The 19,131-nt window shown below is 45.0% G+C and overlaps 1 long non-coding RNA gene across 1 annotated transcript; it reads right to left on the reverse strand.

Moving 5' to 3' along the window:
* Positions 1-2,210: 2,210 nt before the first annotated feature.
* LOC308195917 lies at positions 2,211-10,782 on the reverse strand. Its single transcript, XR_013951935.1, has 4 exons — positions 10,584-10,782; positions 4,196-4,250; positions 3,596-3,733; positions 2,211-3,140 (listed from the first exon to the last, which is right to left on the reverse strand). It is a non-coding gene; the product is annotated as an uncharacterized lncRNA (long non-coding RNA).
* Between the last annotated feature and the right edge of the window lie 8,349 nt (positions 10,783-19,131).

A 19,131-nucleotide genomic window follows, 5' to 3' on the forward strand; every position in this document is an offset into this window, starting at 1 on the left:
TTAATTGTGTGAACTTCATTCACCACAGCTGCATGGTCATCAGCATAATTTGAACAGATAAGTGAACAAGTGTTTAACGTCATTAACATAGAAAAAGACCCATTACTAGGATGAACTCTGTGTGCCACACATCACTGCATGGCACACTGCAGGCATTTAGTCTGGTACTTCCAGTCTGACACAAAAGGAATTTGGCCAAGACACTAGACTTAACGAGCTTCATTGATGAAAAGTGCCAAGACAGCTTTAGTGGCTTCAGTTAATCAAGAGTCTTAACTTTTGATTAACTGAAGGGAAATAAAACCATCCCTCAAATTTTAAGGTTTTTACATGCATATTATTATCCATCACCATTTCTGTCCTTATGGAGACAATGTACTGCCAGTTAAATTATCAAAACAATTTATTAGCAATTATATATAGTTCAAACATTTTCAGTTGTTTTCAGGATGGTGACCCCTAAACATTTTTAGCCAAGCTGGATGTACCGGAGAAATTTCACATACATACCTGACACTATGATTTTATTAACTTTTCTTGTCAGCTTTTGTGGATCCCAGATAAACAGTGCACGGACTCCCTCAGGGTCTGCAGTTCCCACAGCTTGAAACCCCTGGACTAGAACATTTATGACTGCTCAGGACCCTGCACACCCCGTTATTATTTTCTTTTTGAACAGGAATATTTCATTTTGAAAAACACTTTACCATTTTACATATGTACTAATGATAATGCCCTTAATAATATGGTTTAACTTTTGGTCAGCCCTGAAGTGGTCAGGCAGTTGGATGACCTCTGTAGGTCCCTTCCAACTGAATTCTCTTCCCCTCCCCTCCTCTCTCCTCTCCTCCCTTTGTCTGGATAGAGCCCTCAGCGACTCCCCTGCAGCTCTTTTACTGGGCAAACCACCTAAGGATCCCCTGAACATGAGAAAAGAAATGGCTTGTAGACCTGATGGAATTAGACTCCCCCTAATAGTGGAACACTACGCATTTTGTCCAAATACCTTTAGTGCACCCCATTCACCAAGACTGAGCATCAAGCTCATTTTCATTTGTATTCTTGCTCCTTTTTTTCTTCAACTTGCATCTTCAGTAAGAGGAACAAAGAGCATGTGGCATTGCCTTACCCCAGCAAAGAAGGGATGGGTCTGAGCTTCCTGATGCAAAAGCGGAACCCAGGTGTCTCAGACCAGTGCTCGACAGCTGCATGATGTGAGAAGGAAGAAGAGTTTCCCTCTTTCCTTCGGTTTCAGAGGGACTAGCAGCTGCCACTGCATTTTTTCATTAGCCGGGTGCGCAAGGCATAGATTTACCTCTCTGTGAGTGCTGCAGGAGCCCTCCAAGGCAGACGTGGTACAGAGCTGGAGCACAGGGGTGCAGCAGGGCCCTGGCTGGGGGCAGCTCCGGGGGGGTGGGGGGCAAGGTGCAAGGACGACCCTGGTCCTGCTGCATGTCTGCCGTGCACCATCAGACCAGGCTGCAGGGGCTGAACGTGCAGGAAAACCCTGAGTGAGCAACTGAGCGGGCTCAAATCTCAGAGAAAGCCTGTCTGCCTGGAATTTGTGCTTTAAAAATGAGTGAAATTGTCATAGAAAAAATGACTTGCTCCCCCTTTTCTATATGCTTTTACTTTGATATATTCAGCAACAACAAAACAGAATTACTGCACTTTACTTACAAACAGGAGTGAGATAATTTTCCTCTGAGTCTGAAACCGAGTCTCTAAAGAAACTGTTAAAAGAGGAATCAGCAGGACATAACAAAGGTTTTCAGACTGAAGAGGGAAGCCATCCCTCCTAGGAATAAGATGGATTTAAGAAATGTATGAATATCTTCTATTAAGAAGGAATATAAATTCTATAACCAGCTTATTGGATTTATATTTGAACACAAAAATCAATGACTTAATACAGAAAATGCATGGGCTCAGGCCTGTTTAGTCATCCCAAAAGACCCACTGTCCCCTCAGTGGGGAATGAAGATATTACAGAAGAGAGACATTGCAGTCCCAAAAGCAAAGGGGGGATTAGAAAAAATCTTTCCCTGCGATGACTTGAAGTCCTTGAGGAAACTTTTTGCTGCGTGTGCTGTGTGGAACAGACCCCGCGAGCAGGTTGTGGGGCTGCTGCTGGTGAGCGCAATGGCCAGGCTTCCCAAAGGCCGCCCGGCCCGGGATGCAGACAGCTGATGTTTAAACAAAATCAGCCTTGCTCCCAGTATGGTTCGTTGCTGGGCATCACGGCCAATTTATTAAATATCTCAGTGTTCAGAAACGTTCAGTGTTGAATGCTCTTCGCACCTGCAAATTCAGACACCCGCGGGCAGGCTCACACTGGCACTGGTGCACAAGGGGAACCTGCGCATCGTACGTGGGGTGGCCGCGCGCCGCCCTGACCTGTGTCCCCATGCCAGCCTTCACAGGCGGGGCTAACTGTCTGAAACTCGCACTTGGCTTGTTATAAAGGAAAGGTCATTAGTAATAAAAAGAAAATAAACAATTAAATAAGATTTACCATACAAGAAATGAAAATTCTTAATATATTAAATTGAAAAAGCAGAGCTCGTCAGAAGGAAATTCTGGTGTTCCAAGGTCTGCTTTCATTCCGAAAGGAATAGAAAGCCAGTAGATAAAATGTAACACACACAATTTAAGAAATCAATTTAAAGTGGCACAACTAAAAATGCTAATTAGGAAAGAAACACTTCAACATCTGAAATGAAATGTCCAAATAAACGTCAGTGTGAATGGAAATATTTCTGTTTGTTCCATCACTTTCAAATCAATATTGTCCTACACAGAAAAAACTCATTCCAATTAAACCACATTTTCCATTGAGGACAAACTTGTGCCTTCATTCTGCTCGGCTGCTTCCACACCCTCACCATTTGTTCTTCCCTGGGGCAGCCCCCCTGGGCCATGCTTCTGCTCGTGCTTCTCCCTAGTGCTTCCCCGTGCCGGGTGCTGGCGGAGCCCTCAGCCCCCAGCAAGCAGCACGGGCCCGGGGCAGCTGCGGGCAGGAGAGGAGCAGCCCAGCAAGATTTCAGTGCTCAAATTGTCCGACTTGCAGTAGAGCTCTGAAAAGTAGCTTGTTTTCTGCGGATTCCTAAGGAAACGGGCACTCTGCAGAAGTGTCTGACCTGCGGGAAACACCACGTTCCAGTATTTCAAAATGGAAATATTTGGGGAGCTTAGCTCTGTTTTTATTTATTTATTATTATTTATTTATTTTAATTTTCATTTCATTCAGATGGCAAAGCCTGTACAACTGCGTGAATCTGGGTGTATGTGTTCATGCTGGAGTGTGCGGGCATATGTCACGCCTATAATCAGGTGTATCACAGGTATCAGGCTGCTTTGCCCAGGCATCTCCTCGGGGCTGGCGTGGCTCCCTGCCCTTTGAACCACTGCAGCCATCAGCAGCTGCACAGCCTCAGACAGATGGATTTGGTGTTTGGTCTTCTGGACTGTGGTTGGAGCAGAAGAGCCTAAATATTTCAGGAGCTGCGTGTTGATGGAGCTGAGCTTTGGGGAGAGTTTCAAAACGAACTTAATCTTGTCCGATGGAGGGATGGGAGCAGGCTGCGCTACTTACAGTGCTGTTTGGAAGTTGGCTTCCCCGAGCTGCATCAGCTCTGCCTGCAGTTTGACCCTCTTAAGAGCTCGTTGTTTATGAAGACAAACAGGCAAAGGGGTTACTGCACACACATTTTCCACCTGACAAGAACTGTTGCTGCGGATTAAGGAAAAAAGAAAAATCACTTCCTTTTGTTTTGCCAGGGAATTCAAATGCTTTAAGATTTAGTGTAACACAGGATCTCTTTAAGCGGTAATTGTTCTTTGTTTCAGACTACATCAATTTACAACTGGAACACTATGACTGTTACTGAAAATGCTTTGTAAATTTATTTACAGGCTGCTGGAAAGTGAAGAAGCACACAGACTGCATTTTAAATACAAATTGCTTCAAGGTACAATTTGCTCAAATTGCTGTAATGTGCATTATGAATTTAATTTTAGTACATTTTTGCTATATAATAACCTGATTTGAAAGTATAAATGCAAATTAAATTTAAATAACCTATAATTGTTACGTGATGCAATGTTTCATAAATATTTACTATGGGCGTCTTGTTATCAATTCAACTAGTCCTTTTACTGTGTATACGGTAATAAAGGCAAGGTCATCTCTTACTTGTGTGTATTAAACTTGTACTCCGCAGCATCCGATTGTTCTTCAGCTCGTCTGTCTATAAAGAGATAATCACGGCAGCATCTGAGCGCCTCGCAGTCTTTAATGCGTTTATCTTTCTCTCCGAGATAGGGAATGCTTCTATCGCCATTACACTTACTGGGAACTGAGGCCCGGGCAGGCGGTATTTAAGATCATTTAGGTGTCCGGCTGCTGCTGGAATCAATGGCAGTTCAGCACTAAAATGGCCACGAGGAGCCGTGTCCAAGTACCTGTGCTCGGATGAACGAGAGGCGGGCAGCATCACACGGCCATCGATCTCGCCCGCAGCGGGACGCCGGGGGGGCCTCCGGTGCCGCGCTCCGGCTGCATGGGGCGGCTCCGTGTGCCCCACGGGCAGCGCTGGGCGCGGGGAGCGCCAGCACCGAGCCCCCCCGCGTGCGGTCTGGGCCAAAGGCAGGGCACCTGCCGCTGGTGCGCACGGGGCAGGCCCAGCTCCACGGCTGCAGCAGCTTTTGCTTGTGAAAATCCCTCCACACAAGGAAAATTAACCTCAGGGATCACACGGGATGATACCGCCTTAGCCAAGTTCCCACATATGCTTCTCTCTTTCAAGAAATATTTTCTTGAAAGCAAAAACTTTAGCATTATAACACTTTTTATACTGAAGAGAAGTTACCTGGCCAGCACGGGTTACCTGCTGTCAGGGACAGTTCCCTGTTTTCACTGCGTACGTGCCAACTTACACTTTTCACTAATTTAATGTAAAGAACGAAAGAGTATAAAGTCTTGAAAGAATCCTAAATGGAAGGTCAGCTTTGATGCTATGCCTTTTAAATGGATAAGACAACTGTGAGGGGGTGAACCTTTAACCTGTGGTTGAACAACGAAATGGAAGGAGGAAACGGTCGGTGGCTTTCCCTAAACAGGCAGCAAACGTTTCCTAACAGCTGATTTAGCAGAGGGACAGAGGGACGCTGCCTTCCTTCCCTGCGGAGGGAGGGCACGCTCACTCCTGACCTCCCAGCATTTCCGGCAAGGCTGCAGGACCACACCATATTTAAATGAAATCTATCTCACAGATGATTTTTGCAAAAAACAGCACATTTTGAAAGAAATTGTGGGTGCTTTCCTAAACCAAATGCTGACTTTTCAGAAATGACAAGTGTCATTTCTGAACGTTGTGACTGGCAGGAGCTTTCTGTCTCCAACTTGAAACACAGTCGTACCAGGCCACACATTCTCCATGACAAAGCAAACCTTTTAAAACAATGCATCTTTTTTCTTATACTGTCGCCCCACTACAAACCTAGGGTGGTAATTCCCCAGGCTGTGTAGAGAGAGAACAATGAAGCCCACTGATTAGATTAACACCATGAACAAAAAGCCCCATGAAGCTACTTCCAGCTGCTGCTCGTGCCTTTGTCAGCCAGCAACCCTTTGCTTTGCCTGCTGAGAAACGGAATTATCTCTGCCAAAGGCACCACAGCTCGGAGGCGAAGCCGGGGGTCTCTCTCACCCACCACCCGCCAGGAGCTGAGCGCCCGCTGCCCGGCCACGATGGGCCCCAGCAGCAGGCACGCAGCGTCCAGTGTGTGGGACCCCAGGCAACGTGCGCTGTGACGAGTGCTTTAATAGGGCTAATTGCAACAGGAACAATGGGGCAGCTGATGGCAGCACAACCAGTGCCAGTGGCACCTGGGCTGTCCAGGCACGGCTGGCCCCCCGGCGTGAGCAGTACCAGGAGGGAGGCAGCCCAGTTTCCTTTGCTCAGGTAACATTTATGCTCACGTAACCTGAAGCAGAAGTTGTCCAGGAGTGCCTGGATGTAAAAAAAAAAACCCCTTCTTGCCAGCAGAAAGTCAAGGTGCAAAGCAAGGCCAAATGAAGTCATGCTGGGTCTCAGGCAGCACAGGCCAGTAAATAGGCATTGCTGCCCAAAACCTCCAGCTGCACAAGCCTACTGCGTGGCCTTCCTCATGTCAGCTATAGCATTTTATTGTGAGTGTTTAATTTAAAGAGGCCACCTACAGAAATGTGACGTCCATTCAATCAAATTATTGCAGCAGGTGTTAAATGCTGCCTAGAAGATTTAGCCAGTGTTTCAGCATAGAAAAAAAAATGAGAAAAATATCAAAGGCTATAAGTCTCTGTTCTGTGTCTACCATGGGCAAAATGTATCTTTAAATAATTCAAAGACATGCAAGGATAATTAATGACATAACTTTTTGCAATTTTGGTTTAGAGGGTTGTGCTTTTCCTCACCATAAACAAAAATGTGAAAGTTGGAGGCTGAGCTTTCCTGCCGCAGACAGCCCTTCTGTAGGAAGCGGAGAAGAATCAGAAGTGAGGGTACGCATTCAAATGGCAGCTGATGGTCTCCTCAGCAGCAGAGGGGACAACCACTGCACGTGAAGGCACAGCTGGTCCCCCAGTGCCCCACTGGGCTCTGCAGGGGCACCGCGCTGGGCTGGCAGCCCCACTGCTCTGCGGGGCGTGCCAGAGTCCGGATGCTGCTGGCTTTGGGTTCAGCTGATGCTGGATGCTGATGCTTTGGGTTCAGCATCTAAAGATTCAAGAAGCTCCCCAGGACAAGAGTTATTCCATATGTGACCTGGCTAGTTCAGAAAAACTGCATTTCTGTATCTCATTTAATGTCTTGCTCCATTTATGCCCGCCCTCCAGAGGAGGAACCTCTAATGCATTTGCCCCCTCCACCTCTTTTCTTTTTTTTTTTTTTTTTCCCCCTTTTTTAGTGTATAACCTGGAAATTTATTTAAAGATACACTTTGCACTTTGGAAGTTTTGAAACCCTGACCTCTTCCAACTGTAACTCATCAGTCCTCTTAGTCATTCCTCAAGAAACTGAGGCTTTTTTGTTGTTATTGTTGATTTTGCCCTTTTTTTTTTCTCCAGTGGATTTCCTGCTATTTGGCAAAATTGCTTTAAAGTACTAAGAACGTGGGCATTTGAACATGCCCAAAGTATATTGTATTGAATGATTCATTGAACAATTTCTCTTCCAAAACACAAAGAACCATGAATTCATCTCTAATAACCCCACTTATTGTCCACTGCTGGACAACGGAGGTTTTGTTGGTAGGAGGTGCCCCACAGAGGCATCAGTCCACAGCTTTGATTGCTGAGGGTCTGGGTCTCCCTGCTTGAATATCTCCAGCAGCCCCCTGGCCGTGGGGCTGGGCACCCTGCTCGGGCTGGGGGGCACAGGGACACCCAGAGGTGCTCCAGCCCCAGCCACGTGTGATGCTGTCAGCATGGGCGCCACTTCAATGCTTGGATCCTTCAGTACAGACCTCCATCCCTAGTAGCCCAGATGAGTAATTTTCCTGGTAAGGTATCATATGTTTAGGATTAAATTAAATTCCCAGAAAATAGCATGAAACCATATAGAATAATATAATATGTACATAGAGTATATGATAGACCTTTCTTATAAGTGGGCCATGGTCCAGTATAATCTTAAAAATAGTTTTAACAACATACCAAACATGATAAATTTGCATCCACACAGGATATCTTACCCTGAAGCCCACTGTAATATGCGATTTTTCCTTCTATTTCTGCTTTTGTTCTTAATATGTTTTCTTTTGTATTGTTACAATTCCTTCTTCTAGAGTTTTCTGTGGTTTGGTTTTGTTTTTCCTGGTTTATTTATTCATTTTTTCTTTTTTTTTTTTTTTAAATGCTAGCAGTTCCAGTTGTACAGCAGTGCTGTCATAACCATGCTGGATCCTTGTGCTTTTGCTGAAATGGTGTACTCTTGCATGTCCCTTCTACATGTTAATTAAGATTTTGCAGCCTTCATTCAGGCAGTTACCTGTTCTCACTTTTGGTCTCTTCTTTCACAGAGAAAAGAACTTTTTTTTTATTCTAACTACACAGGTGGCAGTTATTTTAAGGTTTAAGTTCGCAGTTGAGGGAAAAAATTGCCAAATGTTGTAAAGGTAGGAAGAGTAAGGCAGAAAAGTCAGAAGGATTAGTGGGATAATGGAAGAATTCATGATGTGCAGCCAGGATTTGAGGCGGTTCATCGAGAGGACAAGGAAGCAGAGGAAAAAAGCCTTCAGTTGTCCTTGGTAGTGTGGCTTCACCTGAAGGTCATGGGAAAGACTTGGGGGCTCTACTGTTATTTCTGGAGTGGAATTTGGTTCTAGTTTAAACAAGGAACATAGAAGTAACATGGCTGATAAAAAGCAAAACCAGAACAGATTTAATGACCGAAGGGCCCTGTCCAGTCATTATGCAATGAGTGCCAGAGAATTTCTCCTAGTAAATGCTACGCACTACCTATAAGAACACTCATTTCAGAGGGTGAACCCTGAAGAAAAAAAAAAGCTGAAGGCTTAAACTCCTCCCCGTGAAAGCCCTTCCTGTCATTGCTAGCCATGTTGTGCATCCCCTTATAATTTCTACATCATGTTCAAGTCTCAAGAAAACTCTTCTCCTCATTTAAAAGCAGGCTTTTGAGACATAAAGACATGGTGGCAGCCCTTTTCTGAACTCTTTCTCGCTTGTTGGCCTTTTTTACAGTTTAATATCAATGTAGAATTGACCTTATTAGTACTGCTTCTGATAGTAAGATTCCCCTCTACTCTTTTCTGTTTATTATTCTAACAAGAGGGGAGGCCATATGTCATGCTGGGATCACTAAATGATGTCCAATCAAGCCGTGATTACCAGGCTCCCTACCTAGTTTTATATGGCTGACTTGCCCTTGTCATTTTGCCAGAAATAATTTTGCTTTCTTCTATGTCATTGGAAAAACATTCAAGACAATTGGTCCAACATCAAGCTTCTGCAATAAAGATAGAGCTTATGTTGCACAATGATTTTGCATTTAAAATGACTACTGGCTAGATAGGTTTTTGTGCTGCTTTTAGTATATGATTTGACTATAATAATCATTTAATATAATTTAATACATTTAAAGATATAATAAAGTCTAAAAATATTTTTAAGTTTTATAATTTCATAAAATTGATGTTTAGTGAAAATACTTTATCAGCTAAAGTTATTAAGCAAGTCTGTTACAAATACTAATGAAATTAAACAACAATAATAATTAGCAGGAGCACCTGCATCGCACCCGGCAGGTGCCCTCACTTGCCCATGCCCCGTGCATCTTCCTGCCACCCACCAGGACCCCGCTGCCACGCACCCAGCCTGGGTGCTGCCCGGGCAGGCCGTTCTCTTCCTGTCACTGCCAGGCAATAGCACGGGGTTTGAGAAGTCATTTCTGCGTTGAGGGCACAAGAGGCCCAGTCAGAAATCTGAGTGGTAAAGTGGGGAACTGCAGATGGAAGGGCCTCTCATTTCTAAACCTGTTTTAGGAATACCATTGTAATTTCCAAATTCCAGGTTTCCTAATGAGCTTCCATTTATTTATTTCTACAGACACACATATACAGCTGCTGACTCAAGAAAACAAAGGCACCCATACTAGCCAAAGCCGTGTAGGAGCGTTCACACACAGGACAGGAGGAGAAGGAAAGCAGCAGACGTACAAAGAATGACCTGCAGCAAGCAAGCTGTCACAGTGTTTATGGGAACAGCGTGATATTTTGTACAACGCATCCCAAAGGAAGGGTGAATCTCTGAAGGCTCTATACAGGGAAAGCCCAAAGACATTCATGCACGTTAAGCTAACTAAATTAATCACAGGAACACCACTCCAAAGGGGGAAACCAAAGCATGTTGCCCTCTCTTCCACTAAGCAGAAGCAGTTCCCTGTACTTGCAATGCTGAAGATGTGCAAACATGTGCTATATATTGCTGCGGTACAGAGAGAGCAACTCAAACTCCCTGCACAGAGGCTGGGGAGATGCTGAAAGCTGACGCAGATCCCGGCCTCATCTTTCAGATCTATGCAGCAGACCCGCGCTGTAGTGAATGTAAAACAGCGATCCCCCTTCCACAGCGCTGCCTCTGCCCAGCTCCCTTCCAGCAGGGATGCCCGTGTTGGAGCTCCGCCGCACTCACCCCGGGGTGCCTGCCTGCTCCTGGGAGCGGGGAGCAGCTCCAGCAGCGGCAGTGCCGCGGGTGCCACAGCGCCCAGCCCCGGGGGGCTGCAGGAGGGCCCATGCCTGGTACCGCTCATCCTCGTGGGCTGAAGGCGCTGCTCAGCGGAAGGACGGCGAGCTCGCAGGCCTCGTGCTGCTGTGGGGCTCTTGGGGCTGCTTGAGGGGTGGCAGAGGGAAAACCTCAGCCCCACAACTGAGACAGCTTCTGGGGGGACCCATCCTGGTGGGGTTGGACCCCCCCCCCCCAGGTACCTGAGTGGGATAGCGTCTGTGACACAGGGCACGGGCGCTGCCTTCACAGGGAGCCGGGGGGGTACTGAAAAGGTAAAACCAGAGTGAACCATACGTACCAGAATGGGGTATGTTCCTGGGTCCATTCTTCAAGTCCGTCCCTTGCAGCAGTTAATTAGGTGCCTCGGCACAGATCTTACACCAGGATACGTGCAGGGAAGTCATTTCTGGCTCCTGCTTTCCCTGTCCAGGCAGACGGGCTTCACACACAGCTAACAGCAGAAAGGCTCTGCTGATAATGAGCTCCTAATGAGCTTCTGGTCACCTGTGGGAGCATTTTATATTCTGCTGCTGAATGCCTGCAGCAGACACCAATCCTCAGCCCAAATTTCACTGCCTTAACCCGAGTCTTGAGCAGGATTAAAGGTAAGCATCCTGTGCAGGCTTGGAAACCTAAGCTGGAACGTGTGCTTTGCAGCCTCTCAGCACCCTGGCAGCTGGGTGTGTCCCGGGCAGAAGCAAGGGGTGATGTGATGTTAGGTAGCAGTTGGTGGAGTTTGTTTTTCAGATTTTTTTTTTTTTTTAGCTACTGCTGTTAAAAATAAATAAATAGTGAAGGGCAATGTTAGCAGCATGATTCTAATTTGTTTAATCAGATTATGTTGTTTTCATCTCTGCTGATTTCTAATTTGGATATATGAAAATGAAATTAATATTAAATTCTTGTATTTATTCAGACTTAATGAGATGACTGGAATGGCTTGCCAGACTCAGTTGTCTTTATCTGCGGCTAACCATCAGCTCCTGAAAATTGTCTTTCACTGGACTTTATAACTACCTGAAGTTCAGGAAAAAGAGCCAAAAGAACACTTTTGTTCCAGTCGTTTCAGAGTCGTGACGTCAACAATTAACAGAAACAAGCATTAAACAAGATTTAACAGGAATAAAGAGCTGTGTTTAAAAATAAAAACTACTACTTATTGCAACAATGAAAGAAACAATCTTGCTTTACTAAAAGCCTGGCTACAGATGACAGAAGCAGTTCAGCCTCTGGATGGATCAACTCCCCTTTTCCTTTCGGCCTCTCCTCCCAGCATCGTTCCTGTCCATTCCCGTCTTTTGCTTCAGCAGCCCTGTGGGTGAGGAGCAGGTGGCAAGGCTCCGTCCTCCCAGAGATGTGTCCTCCCCATCGAGCTGCAGAGCCTGGCACTGCCTTGCTCCCCGTGCTGGTGCTGAGCCTTCTTCCACACCATGTATTACCACAGAATGGCCTGGGTTGAAAAGGACCTTAAAGATCATCCAGTTCCACCCCCCTGCTCTGGGCAGGGTTGCCAACCACTAGAGCAGGCTGCCCAGAGCCGCATCCAGCCTGGCCTTGAACGCCTCCAGGGATGGGGCATCCACAACCTCCCTGGGCAACCTGAGTGCCTCACCACCCTCTGAGTGAAAAACTTCCTCCTAATTTCCAACCTAAATCTCCACTGTCTTAGTTTAAAACCATTCCCCCTTATCTTATCATTATCAACACATGTAAACAGGCGTTCCCCCTATTATTAATTCCAGGGGGCAACAGGACCTTGTTCTGCTCTGGTGTATGGCTGTTGTCTTCTTTAGCACCTTTGGCAAACTGGCACAGATCTTGAGAATGCAGAGAGAATATTAGAACTCTTTCTAATTCTTTGAAGATATAATTATCTTGAAAATGTCTTTGTGTTGTACACAAGAGTTCACTATTTTATTTTTCTAGACCAAAACCTGAGTGTCTGGCAATGCAAAGCTATCCAGGCAGTGGAAATTCTCGATCCTGGAAGTTGGACAAAACTGAGAGAAGGGGAAAGTCATTAAAGCAGTTTGCACATTGCAAAATTAAAGTGTACCTGCTGGTAACAACTGTGTTTGTATTTGGCCAACTGCTTTAAACTAAGTGATAACCAAATTATACCTGCTTCAGGCTGTTGCAAATCCTGTTAGTAGGGGGTAGGCTGTAATGGATTAACTTACATCCCATTCTGTGTATATCATTAGAAGGTCTAGGTTCTCTGGTACTGATTTCATCTCTGCAATGCAGCCTTGAAATCAGGAGAGAAAGATGCTGGATTTTCTTTAGATGATTCACTCTGCTGCCACATTTTCTTATCTCTTGTTCTTGCATGTTTAACACTGGCAATGTACAGTCATAAACAGCAGGTTATAGCTGCAATCAAACAGATTCTTCCCACCAGAAAAAAATAAAATAAAAAATCCAAAACTTCAGGGGTTGAATTCTGTCCTCCCAGGCATGTCCTTGGCTCAATGATTTCATTGCAAATGGGCATATGGAGCCAGAGTCTGGGCTGGTACATCCAGATTTATGAGAAACACTACACATCATTCTCCAATTTCAGTCTGAGAGCTGTAGATCTTGGCACAAACCACCCTGAAGCAGAAGGTGGTGGTGAGTGACAGCTTGACAAATTTCTGTCATTGGCTGCTACAGCACATATACTTGATTTGGAGGCAGATATGTTGGTTAACTCTGGATATATTGTACCACTCTGCAGACACACTGTGGTAATTATTTTGGGTATTCAACAGACCTTTTCTTTTAAAATCACTGAGTAGTACTTTACCTGATTATCTTCATTGTGAATCCAACCTTGTCTATATGATAAGATTTCCTACTCAATCAACACATGCCTCTAACTTGTAATTATCTTTGGAAATGTTTTCATAATATGCAACCCTTAACCCTTTTTTTATATGTTGATTTATTGCCTCTGAGTTAAACCTTGATGTTCAATTTCCTTGTGTTGTTATTAACATCTCCTGCTAGAGAAAATAATTTAACTAAAATTTCATGGAAAAAAATGAATCAAAACATGATATTTATATTCAGCCTTTTAATCATTTCAAACATAGAGAAGTTTTTGATTTAAAATTACAGTAATTTTATTTCAATTGTTCTTGGTATTATCCTCAGACATAATGAGGAATATCCACATAATTAACTAACTGTCAGCTCCTTCCATGAAGTATAAATGCCTATGATATATAAAACACCAAATGCCATTTCAGATACCAGTTTTTAAAGCATTTTCATGACAGAAGAGTTAGATCAATGTCCTTTGCTTCTTGTTCAGAGTCATGAGCAGCTGCAGAGGAGTGAGGCACCAACTTATGCCTGGCCTCCAGCAGCATGGAGTGGCCAACGCACATCGTAACCCCCGAGCTGGGGACTTTTTAATGCAGAGGAACAACCTCAGAGAAGCAGATTTATAATGCAGTGAACTCTTAAGAAGGAAACATGGCTCTGTAGGCGAACACTTACGGACCTAAAATATGCAACAGGAAGGAGCTGTCAGGAGTCTGAAGACACCAAAGGGCCTTGTTAGTCCTGACCTTCCACCCCTGTTCCTGCAACTGGGAGAAGAACATTTCCTTTATCTTATCCAAAAGATTCTACTTGGAAGTAGGCAACTGTGCTATCAGTAATATTGAGATCTGTTTGTTGTTTCTTTTTTCTTTTTTTTTTTTTTCCCCTCCCATTAAATTGCCTTCTTAAAGTGGCATCCTTTGCCCATCAGCACTGCTCTGATGAGGTCTATCAGGTCAGTATCTGTCTATCCATTTATCCGTCTCCTGGGTCTGCTGTGCATTTAGGGTTTGAGTGCTGCTCTGTGTGCAGCTATTGTGAACTCAGCTGGTAGGTCTTCATAAAAAGCAAAACATGTTCAGCTCATCCAAATCTCAATCAGCTTTCATCAGTGCTGCACCAGAGTGCTAAAATGGAGCCGGCTTAGGGCCCAGTACCCATCAAAGCAGATTTGGATGGATCACCCTCATTTTACCACCTACGAATCTAATAAACAAACTGTTGTTACACTTTAATGCATTATCTGTCATGATAATGAAGTTTTATTTACCATTTCCAAGAACATTTTCACTTTTAGAGATGTTATCGGAACAAGCAGATCAGCTGAATCACTAATGCTCAGTGAACGCTGCCAAGCTGCGAAGAAAAGTCTCCGCGGTGGATGCCCATGTGTTGGCATACACTGCCTCTCAAGATCCATTTTTGCTGTGCGTTTGTTGCTTTATTTATTTTCCAGTCTGCTGAAGGTTAAAAGAGGTGGCTGAAAGCTGTCCTCTTGCACGGTGTGCACGTCCTCTTCTTGTAGGACGCGCCTGGGGCCACCCCAGGCTGGGCCCTTCCCCAGGCTGCCTGAAGCTCCCCGGCTCGTACAGCAGCTCCGCCTGTCACCTGCTGGGATGTGCTTTCCCTGTCCATCTCTCTTCCTCCGCCAGTATTTCTATACTCTTTTCCCAGTCCCAGCCTCCTCCTACATTTGCTCCACCTCCTTTTGAAACAAGCCCTCCAGGTTTGTGTTTATACAGCACCTGGCATGACGAAGCTTCCCCTGGACAACCTCCAGATGGTACTGCAATGCAAGTGTATGGTCATAACTGGTTATACCCAAAACAGCCACAGTAACGTTCAACAATTTATCCTAAGACACAGTTTACTCATCTTCTTCTTCTTCCTAATAATCTGCTGATGCACTGATCCATAAAACTTATGAGAAATATTTATAAAGGTGATAGCCTTGACATGGAGAATTAAATCATAATGCAAGAATGTGCCAATTTAGTGGCTTATGAAGTTCAAGTAATAAAAAAAAATAAAAAATAAAAACTCCACAGAAACAGATGAAGAACTGTCACAGCTGAGAAAAACAAGCCTCTGAGAAAGAATTAGAGCTACAGATTTCCCATATATGACAAAGACAGAAAGAGGATCAATTTTTGTCAGGTGACAGGTAAGCATGAAGTGAGTGGTAAGCACCATGTTATAACATCTTATACATGAGCAACTCTTAATGAAACAGCTGTTGCTTCGGAAGAGAGAAGTGCCTCTGTTGTAGCTGAGAAAATAAATGGTGAAGCAGCAAAAACAATGCACAAGAGAAAAATCAATTGGGGGGGGGGGGCATAAGATATTTTAAGGATGTGTTCGCTGGGAAGAGATAGGCATAGCAAAGCACCAGTCTCTTATTCATGATGGCGCTGTGCTCTCCTACCATCTTTAATCACACAGACCTTCTGCTGTGGTAAACATGACTCATTCTGGTAGTGCTGTAGCAGAACAGCTTTTGCACAGAGATTTTTACCAAAACAGAGGCAGGAGGCTGACAGACTTAAAAGAGAGCAATGCAGTAGCCACTGATGGCAGTGATTCACAGTGGCCTTCAGCATATCTTTTGTACTGACTCCTCTACGTTCTTCTGTAGCTGCCATATTCTCTCAGGCTTCCCCAGTTTTAAAGTTTTTTTTTGTTTATTTGTTTGTTTTAATAAGATTTGTACATGCAACAGACCAGAGAGTCCAAAACATGCTGTAACTCCTGTGAAAATAAAGAATTTGGACTGATTACGTATTTGAGAAAAGTACACGTTTCCACCAAGAGGCCGCCCATCAGTTACCCCCACCGTGAGGTATCAGGGAACAACGATCTCCTCGGCACAGCCAGGGATATGCTGTGTGTTTCTGATACGATGTGTGTCTGTGATGATGCAGATAAAATATGATAACAATGATGCAGTGAATACTTCAAAGGTGGAAGCACGATTACGACAATGTTGAGGTGGGGGGGTACTGCTACAATACCTTATGTTTTCCTTGTTGAGGGGAAAAAAAAAAAAAAAGTAATTAAGTGATTGCATCACATCAGGGTCCACAGCTCTTCCTGCGGTGTTTGGCACCCGGTCCCCCAGCTTTGGCGCTGGTCCCATTCCCCCTTTACTGGATTGCTTTTGGCGGCTCCCGACCTAGTTCTGTAGCCCAGGGATGAAGCTGCTGCCAGCGGTGAGACCCTGCCCGACCCCCGGGCCGGGGCGCTCGGAGCCAAGGGGCCGCAGGCGCTGCCGCCGCGTGTCCTGCTCGGGGCAGGGGTCAGCGCTCAGCGCCGTGCTGACAGCCTCTAGGGGGTTGTTTTCTCTGACTCTTTTTTTTTTTTTTTTTCTCCTTAAGTGAAAGCGTTTATACTTCATAACTGTTTTTTAACCCCAGGAATGATTTTAAAATGGGTGTGCCAGTCCCGTTCCTCTGTACAAGGGCTGGTGTAGGTGGTCCTTTAATACAAACCGCGTTACGTGTGTGACCGCTTTGGTTAAAACTGAGACATTTGACAATTCCAGGAGGCAATTTCTTATCCAGTGCCTGGCAGTCTAAAAGATGGGGACATGCATTTTAGCTAGTTTAGAAGTGTATCATTACTAGTTAGGGATGCGAAATTTCTTGTCCTTACGTGTTCATGGAACAACAATGTGATGAAATAATTGAAAACAAGAAACTAAACCTACAGTGGTCTGCTATTTTTCACAGAATTACAGCCTGCAGAAAGCATTGTCTCTCACTTAAAAACCCATCATCATCTGTGGAAGGAAGCTGTGGAGAGCACAAGGGACCGCTTGTATAAACAGCTCTCTACATGACAATGGGGAGGTGATGAGGAGTGAAGCACACCTACAGCAGCAAACCAGGGGTGGCAACGATGCTGTGCAAACAGAAATTAGCAAATGTCAGATTTACGGTTCTCTGCTAATCCCCTCCCCTTTATATAACAGAAATTTATATTGTTTTTGTTGGCCTAATCCAACATTTGTTTTAATCACTGTCAGACTTTTAAACAATTTCAATGAGCTTTTACTAATTGCTTAGTCATCCTCTATTTTCTCCATATAACTCCATCTCAGCTGCAGATATATGCTTCTGACTCCAGGACTCTCTCCAAAATGTTAATTCATACTCTGAAATTCTGAAGCATTAAAATGTACAGAGCAGGGAGTCAACTGGGGGCAAACAGAAGCAATGGAAATTGCAGGGCAGAAGAACAGATTTTGTCCTTTTCTAATCAGCTGAAGATGTATTGTTAACAGCAAACATGAGGCAGTCTTAACGACAGAGCCTGCTATTTCAGTGTCTAGAATAAATCTTACCAACAAGTAGTGTCATCTTCAAGTTTTTGCCACCCTTTTTGCCCCAGTTTGCTATGCTCCTAGTAATGATGATTGCAGCAGGGTACCCAGGGTCTTTACAGATATTTGTTCTGGCCTACAAAGCAAGAAAAATCCAATCCTTATGTTCTCTTCACTAATTTTCCACTAGTCACTCTTGTTTTATCTCACGCATCCAGGAGTGTATTGACCCTGTTCCCTGTTTTGCCCAAGTATGTTCAGGGAATGGCACTTACATCTGTCGGAGGGCTCACAATGATGAAAGTCAGGCTTGGAGTCCTCTGGTTTTGGTACAGAATTTGGTGTCTTCCCAAAATTACAGGGAGTTTTTATCTGGCCACCTAGAAGTGCCTACAGGTTGTCTGCTAGGATGCAATTCCTGCGACTCCTGGGGGGTGCCCACTTCACACCCTAAATCCCCCAGACCGGCAGGGGACAAGCGAGCTCCGCTGCAGGCGCCGACTGCCCTTCTGAGCAGCCCCGTCCCGTTCTAAACGTGCAGCCCCAAAAGCGGAGCGCTGGCAGCAGGCGTTAACCACTTACGTTACACGAAGTGAGGTGATCGGCAGGGCAAATCCGTCAGGCTGTGCGGTGGTCATCCCGCACGAAAGCCATGCCCAGAAGAGACACGTTGGATGGGTGGAAAGGATAAACCGCCTGCTGGTGGGAGGCTGCGGGACGAGCCAGCCCTGCGGCAGGCCCTGGGAGCAGCGGGAGGCAGACACAAGCAGTTTCCTCTCTAACTCTTGCCTGCGCTAATAGCGATAAATCACTGACAGAGCAAAGGTGCTGGCTGACCAGCACTTGCTTTTCTTTAGACACAGGGTAGGCGCCAGTCACGGTCTGCAGGACGTTCATCATGGTGCTGAGCACTGTGGACTGTACTCACATGGACAGTAGTGTTAGTTTAGGAAGCCCAGGAAAGCCCAATAAATGTATTCAGGGGGTTCCTAGAAAATGCATTTGCATCTGCTGGAATTATAATGATTTTTTTTTTAGAGTACTAAAAGTCACTTGACAATTTTTAGGTTTTTACCTAAGGTTTCTGAGAAAGTTTCCTACAGGAGACTTATTTGTGAATGAAATTCTTTTTCATTCAAAAGAAATCACTTCTTGGAAGATACTCTGACAGTGAACTAAGTTACTTCAAAACTTCCTAAAAATGTGCTTCAAATAATTTTTGCATTAATGTTGCAAGTGATGAAGTAGCATATACATTCCTTTCTTTACTAGTCCCCAGGTGAAAAAAAGAAACTGGAAAAGGATAGAAAATTTGGAAGCACTCCTTACCGGGGCAGCAGTGCTTCGCTTGGTTCCCTTTCATAAATGGGTCCAAATAATTATGCACCCTGTGCCTGTGTTTGACAACATTGTTCTTCCCCAGAGCTGCAAATAAATAACTATGCAAGTGTTAAAACTGGTTCCCCAAGGGGTAATTTTTCTGTCTCTGCCTCACATTCCTGCAGAGTATTTGCAGGCATAAGGCTGCAGCTCCCCAACTGCATCCTCTGGTCCCCAGCGTCCCCATGGCCACCCCCACGGGCAGCAGACCTTGGCCTGTGTCACTGACGACCCCGCTTGGTGCCCTGGCAGGGGAAGCCGCAGACAGCCCCCCGTGCAGAGTGCCAGGCAGCAGTGTCCTCCTGGCACGGGGACGGGGCTGCAGCTGTCCCCA

The sequence above is a fragment of the Anser brachyrhynchus genome (genome assembly GCF_964034855.1).
Source record: "Anser brachyrhynchus genome assembly, chromosome: 5".
NCBI classification, from domain to species: domain Eukaryota; kingdom Metazoa; phylum Chordata; class Aves; order Anseriformes; family Anatidae; genus Anser; species Anser brachyrhynchus.